This window comes from Peromyscus leucopus, chromosome 22 (genome assembly GCF_004664715.2).
Source record: "Peromyscus leucopus breed LL Stock chromosome 22, UCI_PerLeu_2.1, whole genome shotgun sequence".
NCBI classification, from domain to species: Eukaryota; Metazoa; Chordata; class Mammalia; order Rodentia; family Cricetidae; genus Peromyscus; species Peromyscus leucopus.
The window spans coordinates 12791513-12815041 of NC_051081.1; positions in this window are offsets into that span (position 1 = coordinate 12791513).

The window sequence follows — 23529 nt, forward strand, 5'->3', positions numbered from 1 at the left end:
TTAACCCTTTATTGACCATCATAGGAGCATTGTTTCTATCTAACCCTGAACACTATTATTTCTTTAGAATACAGGAGTTGGAATCATTGGTCTGAGGGCTAAGTATCTCAGATGCTTAGGTTGAGCTACTCATCCCAGTAGTAAAGGAACTGGAAAAAATATTACTGAAATATAGGGGGGGGATTCCTTCATTTTTACAGTGGCTCTGTGTGAAAAAAGATCCATGAACTGTCTTTAGAGTGAGTAGTGGCCTTGAACTCACAGTGAGCAGAAGAACATACTTAAGAAGAACATACTTTGAAGTGATGTACCCTGAACACATAATATGGAAGAAAAAACTGGATGGGGAAATCTCCAATAGCTTCATGGGGTACTAATCTATCCAGTGGTGATTCTGGAATGTAATTGATGATATGGTTTTGCAGTGATGATTTTCTGTTTATGGTAGACAGCCTTCACATCTCTGCTATTCATGAAAGGTATGTGTAGTAATATTTTATTTGTGTACCCTAATAAAGCTTATCTGAAGATTAGAGGAAAAAGCCAGCCACTATATTAACATAGAAGTCAGGCAATGGTAGTACATGCCTTTAATTCTAGCATTTGGAAGGCAGAGATCCATCCAGATCTCTGTGAGTTCAAGGCCACACTCAGTACAGAGCCAGGCATAGTGGCTTTAATCCCAGCACTAACTATAGAGGTCTGGAGGTCTGTACAGACAGGAAGTGACAAGAGCTGGACAGAAAGAGGAAGTGATGCAGCTGAGTGAAGAGAGGAAGTAAGATGGCAGGGACAGAAACGCATATAGGCGTGGGTATATCTCTTTTGGGCTGAGGATTACCGAGCGGGAAGAATGTGGCTGGCTTCTTTCTACTTCTCTGATCTCTCAGTTTTTTACACCAATATCTGGCTCTGGATTTTTTATTAATAGGACCATTTAGCAATTCATCTTACATGTATGGAACAATGTTTGAAAGATTTAAAAACCATTCCAGGGTCTGGAATAGGATATTGTGCATTTCCCAGTCTTGAAGATACCTTAGCTATTTTTCTGTTGGCATTGTTGACCCTGAAAGGGAATGATTTTTGGTTTAGATGGAGAGTCCATACATGATCAACAGACTTTGTGAAGAGCTAAGAAGGGATCTAACCCAAACTTTAAGAAACAGGACACGAGTACAAAATCAAAGCAGAGATTCTGTGGTTTATTTTGCTTTTACCCTATATCAGCCATTTGCAGATCCAGGTGAATAGTCAGTAGTTTTTAGCAAACAACTGTTAATAGTCTTTTATATTCTTTGCCTCCCAGTAACACAATAGGCAATTATTTTCTTCTTTAACTCCACAGTCTAAACATAATAAACTTTAAAAGTATCTCATACTGTGATGATTTTCAAATAATACAAAGAAATAGAGGTTGAGCCTTTGCAGTAGTTCACACAGTGAGGTCATTCTCTGAGTTTATCACAGTCTTGGCTTTTAGAGCACAGGATATTGCTAAGGATGTTTGTGTATCAGATTATCTTAAAGCCTTACAATCTACATTTTTCTTAAAGTTAAATCATCCATTCAGATGCCTTTTCTCTTTCCTTTAGAGGTGGTTTAATGCACAATTTGTCCCTCTGAAATGGGTAGTCAGGTGTAACAGTTGGTGAAAAAAGCTAAAAGTCTTCTAAATTTAGAGTCCTTCTGGGGTTCAATCCTACCATACACACTGGCAAACATCTGGCCTTGGACTGCTTTTCCATGGAGACTAGCATTAGGAACTCAGACTGTCATGTTTTTACTATACCTTTCTTTTCTTTTTTTTTCTCTCTTTTTCTTTTCCTTCCCTCCTCTCCTTTTTATTTCTTTTCTTTTTCAGTGATAAACTCTTTCTGGTCCAGGGCCTGGTTTTATTTGCTTATTTATAGACTTGTATGTACATAGGATATGTATATGACTGTGGGCATATGCATGGCATGAATGTGGAGATCTTAGGACACATTTAAAGAATGAGTTCTCTTCTTCTATCAGGAGTTCCAGGATGTGGCCTCAGATGGTTAAGGTTGCATGACAAGCAAGTGCTTTTACCAGATGAGACACCTCACTGGCCCCAGGATCTACTATTCTTTAGTATACAAATATGAAGTGGTGATTATCTTTTTAACTTGTCAATGTGTTGAACCTCAGACCATTCACAATTTCTAACCTTTTAAATGTAACTATGTTTTAGCCTCCTGGATGTCAGAAATACTTAATAAACACATTACTATGAAATAAAATGAATGAGTGATTAAGCTACTCAGAAAAGAGTGAAGAAGACATGGGTTGATACATATAGTGTTAGACCTGGAGTTAACCTATAATCCCCACCTGCCCAAGGACCAAGTAACTTCCAGGGACTCTGGGAATTGTAGTTCTTTAAAGATAACACCTATTCAAGGACCCAGGTAACTGCTTGTCATCCTGGGAGTTGGAGTTTCTGGAACCTAACAAAAAAGCCTCATGGAAAAGTATGATGGCCCAAGAGTTTTGCCAATATAAGCTTGGCCATCAAGTGTCCCAGAGTCATTTAACTGACTTAAATTTTGCCAAAATGGTGGAACTGATTTTTCTGGCAAATTTCAGGATTAAAATGTGGACTCCTACAACAAGATAATTTCACCCCGAATACTGAAGTTTTGCTCTTCCCTCTGGCCCAGGGCACCCCCACTCCACCCCTACAGTGAATAGCCATGCTTGAAAAAGGAAGTAAGAAGCATTTTTAATGGAGGCTTCTGTTTTGTTTTTGGTAAGTCATAGAAAACTTTTTAAAAATTCTATGACACGTTACTGCCTGGTTTTTGAATTCTGGTTTTAGTTATACTACTAGGGGTGAAGGAGGTGTTATTCCTAGTCACTTCTGGAGTCACATGACTGTGTGTGCATTGCCAGCTGTCAGGCAAAATGTTTAGTCACTCCAGCTCCTTATGTCCTATGTACTCTGTGCACAGTGTGGTCAGTGTGGTCATGTACTCTAGGGACATACGTGGCATAGCTACATAAGCCCATATGCACATTCATGAGGTGACCTATAAAAGTAGACTTCACCCACTCCCCCCTCTCTCTATACACATTCCTCTCCAGTATGCCTACTCACATCCACCTCTTTCCCTTCCAAATAAAAACTTTTATAGTGGGTTCTGTTTTACCTTGTGTTTTTTTGCACCCAGTAAATAATATCATCAAATAAATAACATTAGAACTCTAATGAAACAGTTCTTCTGGCATACCCATGCCAGGATCTTGAATCCAGGTTGGTTCATCTACAACTGCTCACTTTGCATATGTTCAGCCACCAGATCGCTTCGCACAACACTGGCTACTTTAATTGGTGAGTTTTCCCTTTACCTGTCAGTGAAAACACTTCCCTAGACCCATGGGAACTACATTTGATCATCTGGCATCTCTATGGTGTCCTTGGAAGTGGGGGCTCGCCTCATCCATGGTCTTTATTGGCTATGGTTGGCCTCCATCGCTATCACCCCCATCCATTCCCTATGACAATGGTTTGAGGTCTTGTTTCTCATCTCTTGGACCCTTGTCCTTCTTTGTCAACACTGGGGCCACTTACTCAGTCCTGGGGGAATTTTCGGCACCCATCTCTCCTTCTTGTCTCCCTATTGTCGGCTTAGGGGGACAGCCTTACCCACTTCATCAGACCCCACCACTTTATTGTATTTTCAGGGGTATTCCTTTTACCCACACATTTTTGGTCATGCCAGCCTGCCCTATGCCCTAATGGGAAGAGATTTTTTTTTAGCCAATGTAGAAGTTTCTATTTCATTTTCTCCTCCCGTTTGCCTGACCCCAGACTAACCAGCAGCTCCTCTCCTCCTAGCCACCCACCCCACTAGCTCTAACCTGTCATTTCCCTTGCCAGCCTCTCACGTGGACACCCAAGTCTGTAACACCCAAGACCCTTCTGTATCTAGGCACCATTCCCCCTCATTATCTAGTTACAGGACCCTACCCAGTACATCATTCAAGCTCAGTACTCTCTCTCACTCCAGAGCCTTAGGGGACTGCTCAAAACAGCAGCGAAAACAATCAGCCCACCTCAAGAAAACTGGCTACCTTGGAAAAGCACCTCCATCTCCCCAAAATTAATTGATACCCACCAAGTCAGCTAGAAGCAGTTCTGAGACACACAGTGCCCCCATTCCATTCATCTCCTACCCCAACCCCTTACTTTTTATATAACAAAAAGGGTGAAATATTATTATTTCTAGTTATTTCTAGAGTTACATGATGTATGTGTCACATGACACTTCAGCAGTCAGGCAAATTTGTAGATGTAACCATCTTGTTAAATAAGAAACACAGAGCCAATGCAGAGATGCAAGCCCAAGAGAACAATAGCTAAGAGCTAAAAACCTTACCCTTCACTGTCGCTGTTGTCCTCAGCAAGAGACCTACTTCCTGTGTGTTTGTCCTTTTTATTGACTTTCTATTCAGCCTTCTCTTTGGTTGTAAACCCAACTACATGACCTCCTCGTCACTGTCTGTCTGTACAGACTTCCAGGTCTTCTATGGTTGGTATTGAGATTAAAGGCATGTGTCTCCATTTTGGCTGTATCCTTGAACACACAGAGATCCATCTATCTCTGCCTCCCAAGTGCTGGGATTAAAGGTGTGCACCACCACCACCCAGCTTCTGCTATGGCTTGCTATTAGCTCTGACCCCCAGGCATCTTTATTTATTAAGACAAATAAAATCACATTTCAGTACAAATAAAATGTCACCATACAAATTGCTTAGTCACCCCAGACTCTTATGTCCTACATAATCTTTGCATAGCGTGGTTGTGTAATCTATGCACACGAGGTGACCTATAAAAACAGACTCCACCCGCTCCCTGCTCTCTCTCCACATATTCCTATCTGGTAGGCCTACTCACATCCACCACTTTCCCTCCCCTAATAAAAATTTTTATAGTGGGTTCTGTTGTATCTTGCATTTTTTCACACTCGATAAATAACATTGACTAATAAACTACAGGAGGTCCAATGAAACCCATAAAATCCTTGGTCCAGGGCACGGGGAGATATCCCATAGCCCTCTGGTTATTTCTCGTTTTATTTCTGATTAATTGGGATTTCAGTCAGAGCCACCAGTTGTTTTCTGACTTAGACCTCTGATTGCAAGCTATGGTGACTGTGAGGACAGGATCAAACTTGGGGAAGTCCACTACCTTGTTGTTGTCAACAGAATTTCAAGGCTTAGACTGTACAATTGAGCCAAGGATGCCCCAGGACATTGGGTGCCAGACTTAGAGTTTGGAGTGTGATAATGTCTGACAGTCCAGAGGTTGTGCAAGGAGGCAACTAAAAGAGTATTCTATTCATTATGGCAATTCCACAATAGTGTAGGATGGGCCCAGCATAGATTTGGGGGCCAGGAAGCCTGGAATGGCTCAACCTGATGGATACCTAGCATCTGGGTTGTACAGAAAAAACTAACAAGAGCTATGGAATAGAGAACTCCAACTGTTAAATGCCATTTTTCTGTGTTTCCTGTTGTGGACTGATTCTTTTTCTGTTGTTTATGTCTTGTCTTATATGTCTGGTCTGTCTTTGTGTATTATTACAGCCTGGGGCAGGAAATGAGGAAGACAATGTGGAGTTGCAGGCCCTACTACCAATTTCTGAAGATCTAGACCTGTCTCTTGCCAGGGAAAATTGAATTCAGTTCACAAGATATACCTCCCCCAACATTCTAGCACTGGAGGAGGTAAAAAAAAAAAAAAAACACATTTGTTTATTTTATGTATATAAATGGATCTGTTCTTCTAAGTTTTGTTGCAAACACAGGGCCAATGTAGAATTGCCTTGGACTCAATTAAATATGAAAATTTATGTAGCCACTGCATCTTTCTGAATGATCTTGAATATATAAATATACTGTGTTCCATATGTCTTGATTTTAGATTAATGACTTTTTGGGTATCATTAAAAATCTGTAATGTCTGTAACAAAAAGTTAACTTAAAACTTGTGACCCAGGGTTGAAGCTCCTCTATGAAAGAAGTGACTCACCATCTTAACTAAAGATAGCCACATGAGTGGTCAACATTTTGACTACAGTTGAAAAAGAAGGGTGTCAGGAGTTTACCACCATCTTGACTTGAGGGCAACCATGTGATATGAGTCAACAAAAGAGACAATATGTCTCAAAAGATACTTTTAAATTGGGATAAAATTTTTGTATAATTCCTGTCCTGTCTTAGAAACCAGGTTTATAAATATAGGAATTAAAACAATGCTTGTTTAATGAGGTATTGAAGCTACACTTCCATGTTTTCATGTACAAAAATATATCCTGCTAGTATCAAGATTTCTAACATAAAAATCATCCACCTTCCTAGTCCTTGACAATCAGTCCCCCATTTTAGCTGGAAGCAGCTACAGAAGAGAATGCATCTTTCCTGCCCCATTAACAGGCTAAAAAAGGCTAAGTCAAAAGAAAACTCCCTGACATAAAGGACAAAATGGCTACCTATAATGCCTATTGATAAACCAGAAAAAAATATGGCCTTGGATTCATCAAAAGGTAGATTCATTAACTAAAATGGTTTTACAATATGAAAGGATACCTGCACTCCTTTCTGCATAAAAAAAGAGATATTATCCATTACAGGGCTTTGGGCCCTTCTGCTTCTGTTAATTGCTATTGGGTCTTATATTAAGGATATAATAAATAAATGATAATTCCTATCTGCGTACCACTAAACTAATGGTTATTAGATACAAAAGTAAACCAGTACCCATCATAGAGTCAAAGACTTGACACAGGATACAACTTCAGGGGGCAATATTAGACCCACAGTTAACCTATAATCCCCAACTTCCCAAGGACCAGGTAACTTTCTGGGATTCTGGGAGTTGGAGTTCTTGGAAACTAATAATAAAGCCTCAAGGAAAAGTATGATGGCTTATGGGTTTTGCCCATACATGTCTCTGGGCCACTTACCTGGAAAATTTCCAGGTGATGGTCCCAACCAAAAGTCCTCCTTAGTCAGTATTTAATAATTTTAATAAAAGCTTGCTTAAATTCAGTTAAAATGGTGGAAATGAATTTTCTGGCAAACTTCAGGATAAACAATAGTTTTAGTAGAGATTGAGAATGACACGGATACCGACTATAAGGAGTACTGTTGTCCAATCTAGTTCACCTTTGTGGGATAAATGTCTGCAGCAAATCTGATAGTAATGTAAATAATGTAGTATACATACAAAGCAAAAAAAATTGTCTCTGTGGTATTGATTAGATTCACATCTCTCTGTAAATTCATTTTAGCTGTGCAGGGTTCAAATTGCCTCAAGTCTTATATTCACATTGTTTGTAATTATGCTTTTTCGAGTTTCCATTTAACTACTGGATATGATAAGATAAAAGGGAGATTATGGAATCTACTTTTAAAAAGGAACTACTTGTTTTAAATAAGATAAGTAATGAAAATTTTTTGGTCTGAGTTTATCAGATGTTACTGGACTGGACATTGTTATGGAGTTTTTATCTGAATCTGTCAAATGTTAATGAACTAGACATCATTAATGTAATCTTGACTGTGTATATTGTATATACTTAGTGGATATAATTTTTCTTGTATTAGTTATAAGCTTTTTTAAATTTTAGACAAAAAGAGAGGAAATGTGGTATTGTATTCCCCCAAATATTGTGCATGCTAATAAACTTATCTGAGGTCAGAGACAGAGCAGCCACAATATTAACATAATTAAACATAAAGGATAGGCAGTGGTAGCAAACGCCTTTAATTCTAGCATTCCAGAGGCAGAAATCCATGTGTTCAAGGATACAGACAGGCATGGTGACTCATCACGCCTTTAATCTCAGAAAAATGAGCCTTTAATCCCAGGGAGTGATGGTAGAAAGCAGAAAGGTATATAAGGCGTGAGGACCAGAAACTAGAAGTGTTTGGCTGGTTAAGCATTTGGCTGGTTAAGCATTCAGGCTTTTGAGCAGCAGTTCAGCTGAGACCCATTCTGGATGAGGACACAGAGGCTTCCAGTCTGAGGAAACAGGACCAGCTGAGGAACCGGCGAGATTTCCTGCTACAAACTGCTTTTTTTTTTTTTTTTTTTTTTTTTTTGAGCCAGGGTTTCTCTGTGTAGTTTTGGTGCCTGTCCTGGCTCTCACTCTGCAGACCAGGCTGGCCTCGAACTCACAGAGATCCACCTGCCTCTGCGTCCCGAGTGCTAGGATTAATGGCATGTACCACCACCATCCGGCTCCATTTAACTACTTTTAGTGTCCTATTGACCCCATTATTAATTATCATCATAGATTAAAAAACATAGATATGTGTTCGCTTTATAGTTGCATTAATGTCATGATTATTTTATCTTGTTTGAAAATACTTCCCTTTATTGCCAGTGATAAATCTTCAACAACATGAAGTGTGCATATATGTCTGCATGTGTCATTGCATATATTTATGTCTCTGTTTATGTGAAGAAACTATGCTATTTTACTTTTTTTGGATCTTTCTACCATTCTTTTTTTGACTTTCTAAATATCATTGTTATAAATCATTGCAATGCTTGTTTACTTTACACTCTGTCCTTTAATATGGACTGTGGGCAAAAGCATTTAAGTGATGCTGAGAAATTTATGAAGTGGACAAAAGAGATTCTAACTCTCACCAACTTTGACATTGTCTGGCCAAATAATAGAGGTTCTCTAGTTGTAGAATAAGTAAATGAATGTTTCTATTGTATTTTTTTCAGGTGATCAGAATATAGCCAACGCAGGGAAATATCCTTATAGAATGAACCACAGCCACATGATGACTATGCACCCAGGAAGAATGAACATGTGAACAGCTGCTGGGAAGCTTCATGCTTCTTACAAATGCCCACAGCTAGCCTTGTTTATTGCCAGCTTTTTAGAATTTTAAATTAACCGGTCTGTCTTTTGCCTCTGGGCTTTTAGCTTTCTCTATTTTTGCATACCTTTCTTTCTTAGTCAATTGCTAGTTGTGTAGCTGAGTGGCTGGCTCCTGATGTCCTTCTCCTTCTCTCACTCCAAGATCTCTCTTCTCCTCCCAGATTTCTCCTTCTGATAATTCTTTCTGCCTGACAACCCCACCTATTCTTTCTCCTGCCTCACTCCTTTTTTTTTGGTTAGTTCTTTGTCAGATCATCAGGTGTTTTACACAGGCAAAGTAACACAGCTTCACAGAGTTCAACAAATGCAATGTAACAGAAGCAACACACCTTAAAATAATATTCCCCAACAAAACTATGCAGAGCTATGCTTCTGATTTTGAGAAACATAATCCATCAAAAATCAATGTTCAATATATAGTAAAATTATATTGCCAAAAAGAATTTATCCACCTTAGCCCAATATTTCAACATCATATTTTTCTTCAATTGTGTTTATTGAATCTTGCGAAAAAGCAGCTCAGTTTTAAAATACCAATTGAAATAAAATTCCTGTCAGGGTTTTTTCTTTACAAGTTTTTTCTTTTGGTTTGTTTTTTATCAATTTGTTTTTTATTGATTAGCTACTGTATCCAAAGCAAAGATATGACAATAATAAGATGATAAAAAGGTGACAGATTGAACTTGCTTCTATGATTTTAAGGGATTTTCAGTTGAGAAGGACCAATTTCCTGACTTTCCATATCCATAGTATTAGGTTATTTCTGATCTGGTTTTGTATATTCTGGAAACACCGATCACAGTAACACTCCTGTGAGAGTCTATATGGATTTGCTATTTGAATTTTTTTCTACTGAGTCTGAATTTATTTCCTCACATCATCTTAAAGGTTGTATTTGCTTGAATGAAAATCTGTGCCACAATTTATTTCACACTTATGGCAATGACCAGTGGCATTTAGATAATAGATGGTTATAAAATGTTTATTAGCATTGGCAACATCAAATATATTTAGTAAGTAAAATGAAGGTCTCCTGGTTTCAGCAAACTGTCCTACTTACTCATTGTTGAAAAGCTTAAAATACTTCATAGATTTACTGTAAGGATGAAGTGATGGCTTACAAACAGTACTTACAAAGGAACATAAAATAATATATACTTCATGACATTGATTTTTAACCTGAGTTCATGAGTTACATTAATAATGTTTATGAAAGAAACATGTACTCCTTTTATATGTGATAGAGTAGTTTGGTAGAAAAGAGGGTAACAGACTTGAATTTGGATAATTGATATTTAATTGTGGACCAAATGTTCTTGTCACTCTTTTTAACTGGCCATTCTCCCCAACTTTATTCAACAAATCCTTACAAATTTAATTTTTTTCAAAAACATTTTAAAAAATCAATCTTCAGATAAAATTAATTTAAACTAGTTGTGAGTTTTAAATTAAATTATTGAAATATTTGTGACATTATTTTCAATGAGTGATGGGTAAATGTCCTCATCCTAGCAGTCTCCTCCCTTCCCATGACTTTGGGTATTTTGGAATAATCTCCCTTTTCAGAGATGCATACAGTGATATTCAGGGTAAAATAATTTTCAATGGTTATTTATTGTGAAGAAGAAACTGATACTCATAAAAACCACATTGAGCTAAGACAACAGCTACTCCCCACTTTTTAAGTGGAGAGTAAGTTATATTAGTTTAGAGTCACTTGCCTTACCCTGTAGGATCCTATCAGCTTTTTCTCCATTGAAAATTACTATTTCCCAGAACAACTACCAATTCTCATTCCTTAGTGCTTAATGTCAAAGGTTACTAAAAGTTGAGTAATTAAGAATTGCTACACTAATGAAATAATAGTAGTATGCACCATTAGACACAATGGATAGTGTAGGAGGGTTATTATAATAAAAATAAACTTTTTAAAGATTATGGAGATGTACTTCTGTGGAGTAACACTACTTTTTATACAGTAGGTGATGAAACAATCACAGAGCTATATGCTTTAAAAACAGTCCTGGCCATGGATCTTCTACCTTCACAATATGTAGATCAAGGCTTTAAATGAAAATGTAAAATAACTTTAAACAAACAAACAAATAAACAAAAAAGAACAAAGATAGGTAGAAAGGAAACAAAGGAAAAAGAAACTGGAGAAATAAAAAATTAGGAGAAAAACTGAGGTATTTTGAACTTAATGCCAAGATTTAACACTAAATGTACAATATAAATAATACATATATAAACAGATAAATTTTGTCTTAATAAGTTTAAAATATTTCAGTCTTTTAAAAGAAAATTAGGATGAAAAAACAAACCAGAGACATTTGTGTGTTTTGACTCATTAGAAAAATGTAAATGTAATGTATGAGTGTGGCACAACTAGTTTCCTAATCTAATGATAGAAAATTGATTTCTTTCATTTTGATTTGCTGTTAGTTTACTATAACTTTAGCTTTAATGTGAATGAAATGAAATGACATTGAAAGACTAGGTTACACTTATTTTAACCTTACCATGGAATACTAAAGTTTGATTAATTTGGAGTGTCAATGGCATTCCCCATATAATCATTTTAAAAAGTATTGTCAATATATGTGGTGAGATCATAATTTTATGATGTTTTGGATTTAAATCTATTTGTTTCTAAGATAAAGATGTTTATTGTAAAACCACATTTCATTTGCTGTGAGATGAATACTGACAAATTTTGGAAATAAAGGAAAATTTTGAAAATGCATTAAAACCATGGATCTACCCCAAATTCCTCTTGAATATATATTAATGTTTCCAAACTGCAAGCTCTTCACTTATTTTGAGCTTGTAGAAATTTTATTCAATATTATTTCTTTTAATTTCTTATATAAAAGCTTTACACATCTTTAAAATAATTTCCCTGTAGGCTTTCTGGCCAAATGAGAAGCAAACAAGAGCAACAATTAAAATAGTGGAAATCAAACAGTCCTTCATGGGAAATGACTAGACTAAGATTGGTAGTCTTTGTTACCAATTCCAGTTCCAGTTCACTACTGGAAGGTGCCATGTACAATGCCAGAAGAGTAGTCTTCAATCTCAACAATCTGACAATTCTGTGAGCTAAAATAATGGCTTTCATGTAGAGATATGCATGCCTATTGGTAGAATAGTGGCAAAAATGATATGGTAATAAGCAACCATTTTCTGATTTGATATAAAATCTGTTCCACAAGGCATTAAATTGCACTATTAATGAGATCAAGACCATGTGGCTAAATAAGTCATAGGCAAGGGGAGAACCTACTACTATTACTCTGCTAAGTGGACATCATCTTCAAATGACTCCTAATGATCTATTGTATCTATAGATCAGTCCATCTCTCAAACACAGATCATCTTTTAATATATGGCAGTGAACATAGAGACCCACAATAGGCCAATGTGCAAAGAAGGAGAGATCAGAATCTTCAACCCTAATCAGAATCTTCACTCCTCCCCACAAGGTGCCAGGCTATTTGTAGAAAAGAGGACAGAAAGAATATAACTGCCAGAGATGGTTAATGACTTCAAGCAAGATCAAACTGAACAAAATTCTAGTATGAAGATGTTTGGGTAGGAATTAAATCTTCCTTTCCCCTGAGATGAGAGATTTGCATTTGATAGCTTCCGGGAAAGAGAGAGTCAATTTATCTTTTTATAAGTGTATGATTCCTAGTAGTTCAACAATTACTCAGAGCAAGGCCCCCACTCAAGTGTATTTGAGCAACACAAATTGAACTTGAAAGGTTAAAAAAAGAGAAGATAAAGTTGCGTGGGTGGGGAGGTAGAACAGAAGAACTGGGAAGAGTTTGTTGAGAGGGTAAATATAATCAAAATACACTGTACTAACACAAAGAATTAACAAGTATTTTAAAAATTTAAAAATGTTCCTTCATGAGAAACATCTAAGCACTGAATCAAATTTAATTTTCTTTGAGCTGTTAAAGTTATATGTCATACTGAACAATTATAATCATATTAAAATTTTTTATTTTTGTAGCTTCTACATGTTTATAACATTATTTTTAAAATGCCCCTGTCCTCTTTTACTTTTATGTTATTTGTGTCATTTTTCTTTTGTAAAAATGAATAAAAAGAAATGTGTTAATTTCATTGATCTTTTCAGAGTAGCTCTACTTTGACAGTTCTCATAATTCATTTCATATTGAATTTTATTAAGATCAAAATAGTCAAATTTATTTTTTGTACTTTTTTAGTTTATTTTTCTAGTCTTTCTTTTATCATGCTATTTGAATGCTAAACTGACATACTTCTATCCTACTTTCTTAAAGTAAAAAAAAAAAGCAATGCAATCTTCCAAAGGAAGAGAGAAATTAAGCAGTTCTACCCAGCTGAAACACCTATGAACCAAGACAGGAACTTAAATGACCAGCTATGCATAAGGTACAATAAGAGGCACTAACATGCTGGTGGCAAACAAAAATTGTCTAATTGGATTTAAGGCTCACTCAACAAGAGGGAAATCATGCATGATGTGCATAGTTATTACCCCTCTTCAAAGAAGAGTGTTCCTTAACAGCAAGCAAAAGACTGTTAAAGAAAAACACAACTAGACACAGTTCAGAGAAAAAAAGATATAACTATATGATGGTTTCGGCATCTGTGGCTCAGAGAACATCATGGAAGCAGAATAGATAAATTATAAAAGGCAGAGTGCAAGGAATTCTTCTGTGAAACAGTCTCTCCTAGAAAGGGCTGCATAAATAAGATCTGAAAAGGGTGTATATATATACATGGGCATCCTAACATGGGAAAATGAAATTTTCATGCAGTCCCACCCTTAGAGAAGAACTGCAGGCAACTAGTTCCTTCTGGGTAAAGAATTAGCATCTTCCAAGAATGAGACCATCTATGGGTTGTCCAATGCATAGTGGTCAAACCTGAAACTGTGTGTGTGTGTGTGTGTGTGTGTGTGTGTGTGTGTGTGTGAGAGAGAGAGAGAGAGAGAGAGAGAGAGAGAGAGAGAGAGAGAGAGAGAGAGAGAGAGATGTGGTTTTATATAATAAAAACACAAACTTTTTATTATATAATAAAAACAAACTCAGCAGGTTGTATTTATATCATTTGTGCACACAGTAAAATAATAATCAAAGGAAGAAAGGCTATCACCTTGAGAATGTAGGGCACATGAGAGAGGATTGAGGGAAGGTAACTAGGACAGACTGGAAGGAGGAGAGTAATGGGAGAAAGAAATATAATTCTGTTTCAGTTGAAAACACATAAAATGCAATAAAATAATAGAACAGCATTTTCACCTTCATGCTTTACTGTGTTAGATACTCCTCAACTAATATGTTATTTTTACTATTCTTTGATTAAGGAAGTCAAAAGATTACTTTACCATTTATTGAAGAGCAAAATATGTGCCCAGTTATCACAAGACAGATTGGGAAATCCAAATCGAGTCACCTGCTGCTCCTTTCTCTACTGGTCGTGCATCTCTCCACCCTACCTTATATTTGGGTCACGTCCATTCCCAAAGAAAACTCTGACACTTGGACCCAAATGCTCCTTTCAATTGACTAGCAGACCAGTGAAAGAATTTCCATAACAATTCTTCTCTCCAAAATATTTGAGCATCATCTTATATTTACTGTCAACTCTACAGATTGATTTGAAAAATGAGTTTATCTCCATGTACCCAGTCTTTATTCAATTTAAAAATACTGTTATATCTTCTTTGCAAGTATTTAAAAAGACTGAATTAAATATCTTTAACTTCTCAATTGTTAAAGCTTTTAAAAACTAACCATTTTGTGCAGTCGACTCATCAATATTTATTGTAGTTCTACTACATTTTATGCATATTTCACAATAGTATTTGATGTGGACTTGATGTATGGAAACATTTTCCATTAAGTGCTTAGATGACTCTGATGCTTTCATTCTGAAGCCAGTCCCATATGTGATAGGAAACCATCCTTCCCAAGGGCTTCTCCCTGCCAGTAGTGAGTGTGGCTGGAAGTCTACTGCCAGCCTACTTCTTGGAAACATGCAATTTAGCTAATAAGACTTGGGGACTCCCTGAAGACATGGACAAAAATTTATAACTATGCTTGAATCTAAGATGTTTTCTCCACAAGTCAGTTCCCCTTCCCCTCTTTTCAAAGGCATCATACAGCCATCTTGCTCCTTCTCCCCTTTGCAATGTTCCTCTACCTTTACAATAACACAAATAGCAGTAATAAAAACTTCCCCATAGTTGCCTTGAGCTTCTGTAAATGTAATGATTCAAACTGATAAAGCAAATATACCAGATTCTCTTAGTCTGTTAAATACAGCTATCCAGCATAATCAGATTCTTTCATAACTTTCTAATAGAAATGCAAAGTCTAAAATCCATTTTAAGAACACAAAATTTAATGAATGGATAAATAACACCATAATTAACCATAAATGTTAATGCCATGACAAACCCCAAAGCTACTAATGCCATCATACAACATCTAAAACTATAATAAACCTCTATAAAAGCTTCACTTTTCTGTAACCCATCTACCTACTGTCCCCACCAGTACAATTGATATATGCATTTACTTCTGACCATATTTATTCCTGACTATGAAAGTTTGTATAACCACCACCACCTCTGTAGTCCCTTGTGTTTGAACATGTCCCCTGGAACATCTAAATTAAAGTACACAGGCCAGAATCACTTACACTTGTCTCTGAATAAACTTTTGTCTCTTAGTAAGAGCTGTGTTCCTCTTTAACAAAACCTTTGCTTAGCATGCCTCTAGAGGGCCAAGGCAGAAATGCCTATGTGTCCCTAGGTCATGCAATATGGTGTGCACATGTCATATCCTCCTCCATATAAATACTTCTTGTAATACTAGTCTTTTTTTCTATCTGATCTTCATGTTCTGTCTTCCTAGATCAATGGTGATTTCTGTGATACAAGAAAGGAGTGAAGTAAATTTCACAGGAAATTATATAAAGATGATCACCCAGGCTGGGGTCAAGGCAGTTATGGAGGTCATGGGAAAGAACCTGAAGTCTGGGGAAGCTTTTCAGGCTTGGATAAACTGTACCGAATGTGTGGTCAACTATAGCATGTGATATAATGTATATCATCACACTGGACTCAAATTGTCCATGATGATTAATTCAATTTCTGAGGATATACCAAGGGTATTGGCTGAAGACTGTGGATGGAGTAACATATAGATGGGATGACAAACTAAAAGTATGGGAACCTAGAATAGGAGGAAAATAGTGGCCTCCACCCAGAAAGGGAAATGGTAACTTTAATCCAGATATGTTGATTCCTCCTGAAGGAGTGCGAAGACAATGTAGAAATGGTTGGAGTGATTGCTGCAAGTTTTATTGCATTTCTAGATTGAAAAGAGCTGCCAGGAAAGGTGAGCTTCCTTTCATGGAAGCTCTGAAAATTGGATCATATCTTTCTTGGAATTGTTGGAATATAGAAGGACAAAAGTTGCTAACTTGCGGGGACAAATTTCTTGTCTGAGGTCACTGTGGCCCACCAGTCACAGGGCTTGGTGTTTACAGAGAGCTGAGGAGGAATTTAGGCAGCTGTAGGGGTCTTGATGTCGGAGCGGGCTGTGTGAGAAGGAAATGACTGTCTGGTATATTAACCACTGTTCTTATTTTTACCTTTTTTGCGAAACTGCATGTTGTTAGCCTCTGGGTCAAGTGCTCAGAAGATTGTATAATTATTAATAATAAAAATAGATAATGCTTGCTTTGGTGTTAAGTCTGGGATTGTAGTGGGTAGCTGTTCCAGCTTTGACCTGGAAGTACTACTCCCATTGAGGCTTCCAGTAACTATCATACCTACAATGTGGGGTGGAGAGAGGAGCCCCTAAGACACAAAAGCTGGATGTGCAGGCTTTCTTGGTTCCTGGATCCTGGATGCTGCATGTAGACTGTAGAGCGAGCGGAGTTCTCCAGAGAACACCACTGGACTATGTTACACCTTTCCTGTATCCTGTAACCTATCCCTTCACTTGTAAGTTACCCCACAAAATAAACCTCCCTTTTAACTACGTGGAGTTGCCTTAATACTTCAACCAATATGGGATAGTTCCTGTGTTTAGTAAAAGATGATAAAAAATATATTGGTGATTTTTTAAGAATAATCTTTGGAATCATGAGAACATTTTGTATTGCGTGATTTCCCCTTTTTTTCTGTTTTCCCTTGCTTATGATAATAAAAGACTGGGGTTACCAAGGCAAAAGCAGCTGTAGCTAAAGAAATTGTAGTAAAGAAGCTACATAGCAACTGCAGAAGCCCGAAGTGACCTGTCAGCTTGCATGAGCACTGTCTCTGAGTCGTTACTGTGCCTTCCAGCTATCCCATTCTTCGGACCCCTGAAACTGCTGAGGCTGGTCACCGGCAAAAACTAACCTTTTTTCAGTGTAAGTGTAGTCTATGCTAGATTTGGAAATACAGTAATATAATAATTCACGGTCAACCTGAACTCCAATTTTAATTAGATGTACTTTGTGTTCTGTTAAATCTTTCAAACTTAGTCTTTGATGGAGTTTTTCTGAAAGCTGTCACCCAGATGTGCTTTAATTAACAATAATATATATTCTCTTTCCTTCTTTGTAGACTCACTGAAATTAAAACTATACAATTTAGTCCCATCTGTGATGGGCAGTCACACAAATTGTAGTGTGTTTGGTGAATATTTGAGCTAAATATGATGTGTTAGCTTTTAAACCAATTTGGAAGTGTACAGCTGTTATGTTGTCTGATATAAAACACTACATGAAAACAACACAAGCATAAGAAGCATATGATAAGTATTCCTTGAAAAGCACAATGTAACTGCAGATTTCTTGATCAGGATATTATACAGAGGATAGTTGCTCTATATTTCAACAGAAGTACTAATTGGAGCCAGACTTTATTTTTTTTCTTTCTGAATATGGGCTGTGAATATCCCACAAGTTTTTTAAATTTGTAAAATATTGCTATGGAGGGAGAACTGAAGTCCTAATTGGAATGAACTTGGTATTAAGGCCTTCATGAAGCTGCTGGTACTCATCTGTAGGCTGGTCATGTGCCACTGCATCTGCTTTGTCTTTCCTCATTAGGGGTTAGAAGCCATACTTCATTAGCAGACATAGCCTACTCGGGTACTCACCTCTGCTCTCCACACCATAAAATGCATACATGCTACTTGCCGCCTCCGACTCCTGGGTGGCACTTTAATGCTTGATTTAGGAGAGGAGTGACAAGGAGAGTGGTCGTTAGAATGCATCCCAGGTACCCTGCAGGTCAGTCAAGGAGAAAGCCTTCAAAGCTCTGCAGAGCCTTCTCTCACCATCAGAGCACTGTTAGAATTAGAAAATAAGATGAAGAGGCTTACAGGTTTTCCCTCTTTGCGGCTTGAAAACTATTCAGTGTTCAGATAAGAGCTGGAGAGATGGTTAGGAATTTCATCTGGGATTTAGAGATAAGTTTTACATGAAAAAAAAGAGAGAACTTTTTGGTAACTGCTTTGGTAAAAGGTTCAATGTTCTTATTTAAATCACCCATGAATGGAAAAAAATCCAAACTAGAAACAGGGCCTGAACTTACCTTTGCAGGGACTCATTTCTTTCTTATTCTTTATGGATATTGGAGGCACCATCTCTCTGACAGTGGGAACTGCTGCACCATTTCTGAGGAGGTTAGAGTTCTATTCTCTCACAGTTCCATTTCCATAATTTCATGCCTTCTATTAGCCAAATCAATACAAGTGCTTATTGACTGTAAACAAGACATTAAGAAAAGGAAGGATATGGTGGAGTAAAATGTTTATTGTAGGGAAAAGGGACAGCATGGCCAGAGGAGAGTCCCATAGTGAACTTGATCTTGAGTCTGGCCATGCCAGAAGAGAGGGAACAGAATAGAGGGGACCCAGATGAGTAAAGGGTAGATGAAAGTGGCTGGGTAACCAAAATGACTGTGTTATAGAAGGAAGGGCATCTGGGAGAAAGGCAGCATAGACTGTGGGCTGCAGAAGTTTAGGGTAGGGGGCAGGTATGCCTGTCATACCCTGTAACAAGTAGATATTGTTGGATGCTGTGAGAACCTGGTGCCCAGGTCCACTTTGATATGTTAAAGAGGCACCTGAGCTAGCCATTTGATCCAGGTTCAAAACTTAACACTGCTCTAAGACAGCTGACAATCCGAGTGTCATTCTCTTTGGTCTTTCTCAATGAAACTTGCTGCTGCTTTGCCCCTGATCCATGCTGTGTCTCTTCTTTTTGGTTTTCACAGTACAGTCTTCCCTCATTTTTTTTTTAACACAGAAAAGTAATGTGAGGGAAAAGAAAAGTCACATTGGTGAATAAAATTCCCTCATACTTGCAAATAGATTCTGTCTCTAGTACATGTTCCATTATTGAAAACTAAAAAATTTGTCCCAGCTGGTTTCTGGTTGGGAAAATGAACATGAATAATGTTTAAACCTAAATAAGTTGCCTTTTCAGATTCTTCTTTTGTACCAAAATCCACAATTACTGGGAGCTTGTAAGAGCTGTCTTGCTACTTACTGTGTAGTCAGTCTGATGGAAAAAAAAGATGCCTTTGCTGCTGTTCTGCTATTTTAACAAGTTGTTTTTTGAATGTGTCTAAAAAAATCCAAAATTCCTTCTTTTGTCATGATCAAAACCCAACAACAAAGGCCTGTTGATTGACGAAGTTTTTCAATTTCTAATTAGCAAATTTTGTTCCTACCTTTGTAGAATTCATAAACAAACCCACTTTATTCCAAATCTAAAAAGCAAAGATTCTTTGAATGTCTAAGTTATGACATGTACCCGACAAAGCAAGGCTAGGTTTTGATGTTTGCTGTGGTTTAAACTCGTACTCAAACAAGAAGAAATAGCACTTTAGTCATCAGTTCCTGAATCTTATAAAAAGAAATTAACCCCTTTGAAGAACTGTCATGTTCCTCCATGTTTGTGATTTTTATTGTAGAAAAGTGAGAGTGTTTTATTAAATTCTAGCAGCAAAGTCTTTTCCACATTACAGAGAATATGGCTCAGAAGCAGATCATTGTCCTAGATGTACAAGACTTAGTATTCAAACCTCACTGCAGAAAACAAAACAAAACAAAGAAGTAGTGCTCTGGACATCAGGCCAAAGAGTACAAGTTAGGAACTTGGGATTCAGTAAACTAAAGGGTTTCATTTTCAAGGACAGTGAATAAAATATTCATGGTTCAAAAAGTTGAGACACTTACCTTCCTCTTATTTGGAATTTCCCTTGTCATGGTGAGAAAAGACTGTATATGCTTGAAAAAGATAATTTGTTGACATTTTCATTTTATGATGCTGATACTTATCCTGTGATGGATGATCACATTTGTCCAACATAGAAAAGAAGATATTCCAGATGAATTGCTGATGTTGGACGATATCCTAGGTACTTAGAAAATACCTCTCAGGAAGGTATAATGGGGTTTGAAGGTAGGCTAATAGGCAGGAGTAAATCAAAGAAAGTAAATAAATACAAGGTCATTTTTATGATAAAAATCCAAAAGAAGACAGGTGCCACTTCTATGCTAATGTTAAACATTAATGAAAATAATTCTAAATGAATTTAAAGTAACAATTTTATTTTATTTATAATAAGAAACAGATGAGTTCCCAGATCATGCATCTACTTTCATAACAGTCCTTGGTTACACAACACTTGGGCTTGACTCCTTACAAAAGCAGGAACATGTTATTGAGCATCTAAATATTAGACTATTTTAAAGGAAGACAAAGTCATTATCAAGGATTTGAAATTAATTCATCCTAATGTGTAAAAAAAGCAATTTGCACATCTCTTGTTCATAAAGCTTCTGGCTCCAAGGACTGTATCAGGAATGGGAAGCATGACAGGATGTTGTGCCAAGATGAAGTACAGTCACACTTTGTCAGACCCAAATTACACACTCTGTACCTTCATGTAGTGAGGTTTTCTAATTTAATACCTAAGAGTTTCTTACTGTAATGACCCTTCTCCTGACTTCAAATATTATTTTGTCCTCTTATAACTACAAAAATATCACAAACACTTGACATAGGATGGATTCAGAAATTGAGAAACCCAAGGACCTTTGGCTTGCTGCTTCTCAACTCTGTCAAGAAGTCTCAGGCACTTATTTCAATCACTTCTGAATCACACTAGATAAGAATATAAGAAAAAAGTCTCATGCCTATCTCTTCATAGGTGAATTAGATATGAATCTCTTGTGATTCCATGTAAGGGAATTTAAAAATTGTCCCTCAAAAAGCACTGGCACACTAGCAGAATTGAAGTTCAAGGTTCTAAGAAACTTCTATAGAGAATATATTTACTCCTTGTTCTGCTGTATTTTACTTATTTTCTTCCCATATATTTTTATAAGATTTCCTTATTTTATGTGTATGTTTGTGTGTGTACAGACATGTACCTACCACAGAATGCATGTGGTGGTCAAATATAACTTTTGGGAGTCAGTTCTCTGTTGCAGAACTGTTTGTATTGTTGCTCCAAGACGGCCAGTTGGAGTCAGGCTGTGGTTCAGAGGGTGGGATCCACATTCAGTTGGTAGGAATGGACCATAGAGTTCTCTGGCCAACTCATGGGAAATAATTGAACATGCAAGAGGAATACAGAGGGACCAAAGGAGATGGGTGGGTCTTTTCATGAGTGGAAAAGCATGGACACAAGAGATTACCAATGGTTTTGTCCCTTGCTCTGTGAATCTATTAGCTTTTAAACTTATGTCTGACTCCAAACAATTTTTATCAATAAAATAGAGCAGAACCTACAGCATTATTGCATTATAAAACTGAAGAAGAGTGGCCTAAGGTTATTAGAAAATCAACTTAATTTATCTAGTTACCATACAAGAATAAGCACCAGATGATAGGCACCCCCAAGGCTATACAGAATTATTATTAATTGAGATCCTGTAGAAATGTTATATTTGAAGAGATTTATGGAAGCTGTCATTTCATATGTTATGTATTCACCCTTTTTGAAGCAGATATTAAAATAATTCATGGGCAACTAGAAACAGAATTGTTCACAATTCTGGAAAGATTTAGTGACAGCAATATGGGAAGCTGTTCTTCAGTTACAAGGGAAAACATGATGGAAAGAGGGAGCTAGGGTCATAGAACAATTAAATAAGACTAGAGGTATGGAAATTTTCCAAGATCAGCTCCTTGGTGAGAACTAGTATGCTAATTTGCAAAGACTATGCATATATAAGCTTTGATTACTTGGAACAGGGATGAAGAATCAGGAAAAAGGACTGAGTCATTTACTAAAATTTTACAAGATCCAAAAGAAGGCTTCATTAATTTTTTTTAAAAAGATTGACTTCAGCTGTAAATAGAATGTTATCTGATCCAAGAGTTAGACAAATGTTATTTGAATCTTTGGCTTTTGAAAATGCTAATTCAGAATGCAAAATTATCATTAGACTTCTAAATGCAAGTTCAGCACCTGTAGATGAATGGTTCTGAAATACAGTGCGTATTGGATCTCATGCTTCAGATGCTGCTTTGACAGAAGTAATTTATAAAAATTTTAAGAAAAATCAAAATGTCAGATTTTTAATTGTGGTAAACAAGGTCATTTAAAAAGAGATTGTAGGCAAGATGTTCCCAGGAAAAATAGTTTTTTTTTTTTTTTCTGGAGACTATCCAAACAGAAGGCCCCAGCCTTCTGGTGTATACAGAAGGTATAGCAAAGGCTGATACTGGACTAAAGACTACAGATCAGCAAGGGACAGGCAAGGTAACACTTTGCCATCAGGAAACACCTTTGGTGGTGGCTCTTGAAGGACCCAATTGCAAATTTGGCTCAATCATTCCCTGTCAGCATGGGTAAAACTCCTCCACAGAGCAATAAATGACCTAATGCCCATTGTTAAAAATAATACTGTTATGGATGACAGAACAGCTTCAATAGATAAAACAAAATTTTCGGGAGAGACTGTACAATAATTATTTTGGTAAACTTCTATAAATGATCAGAGACCAAAGCTTAAAATACAGATAAATGGCATTGAGATTGAGGGTCTAAAAGACATGGGGGAAGATATAACAATAATTTCACAGAAATCTTGGCATCTAAATAAGCCCCTTCAGGAAGTAAATATTCAGCTTCTAGGGATTGGAACTTTAACTCAGGAAAAACAAAGTATAAGATGTATAGAGTGTATAGGGCCAGAAGGACAGATAGGACAATTAAGACCATATATGGCAAACAGCAATGAATTTATGAGAATGTGATTTGCTGCAGCAATGGAAAACACAGATTAACATTCCTCCAATCTCAGAAACAAACCATAACCTAAAGTATACTTCTGAGAAAAATATTAAAAGGTATTATCAAGAAGCGTCACAGACTGTTCAGATTGTACATAAACAGGGCATAATGGCTGTTGATATTTCCAAGTACCAATGACCCTACCTTTAAAATGGTTAACTGACAAACCTGTCTGGGTGGAACAGTGGCGTTTGACATCAGAAAAATTACAGACATTAGAACAAATGGTACAGGAACAGCTAAAATCTCAACATATTGAAGAATTAACTAATTCTTGGACT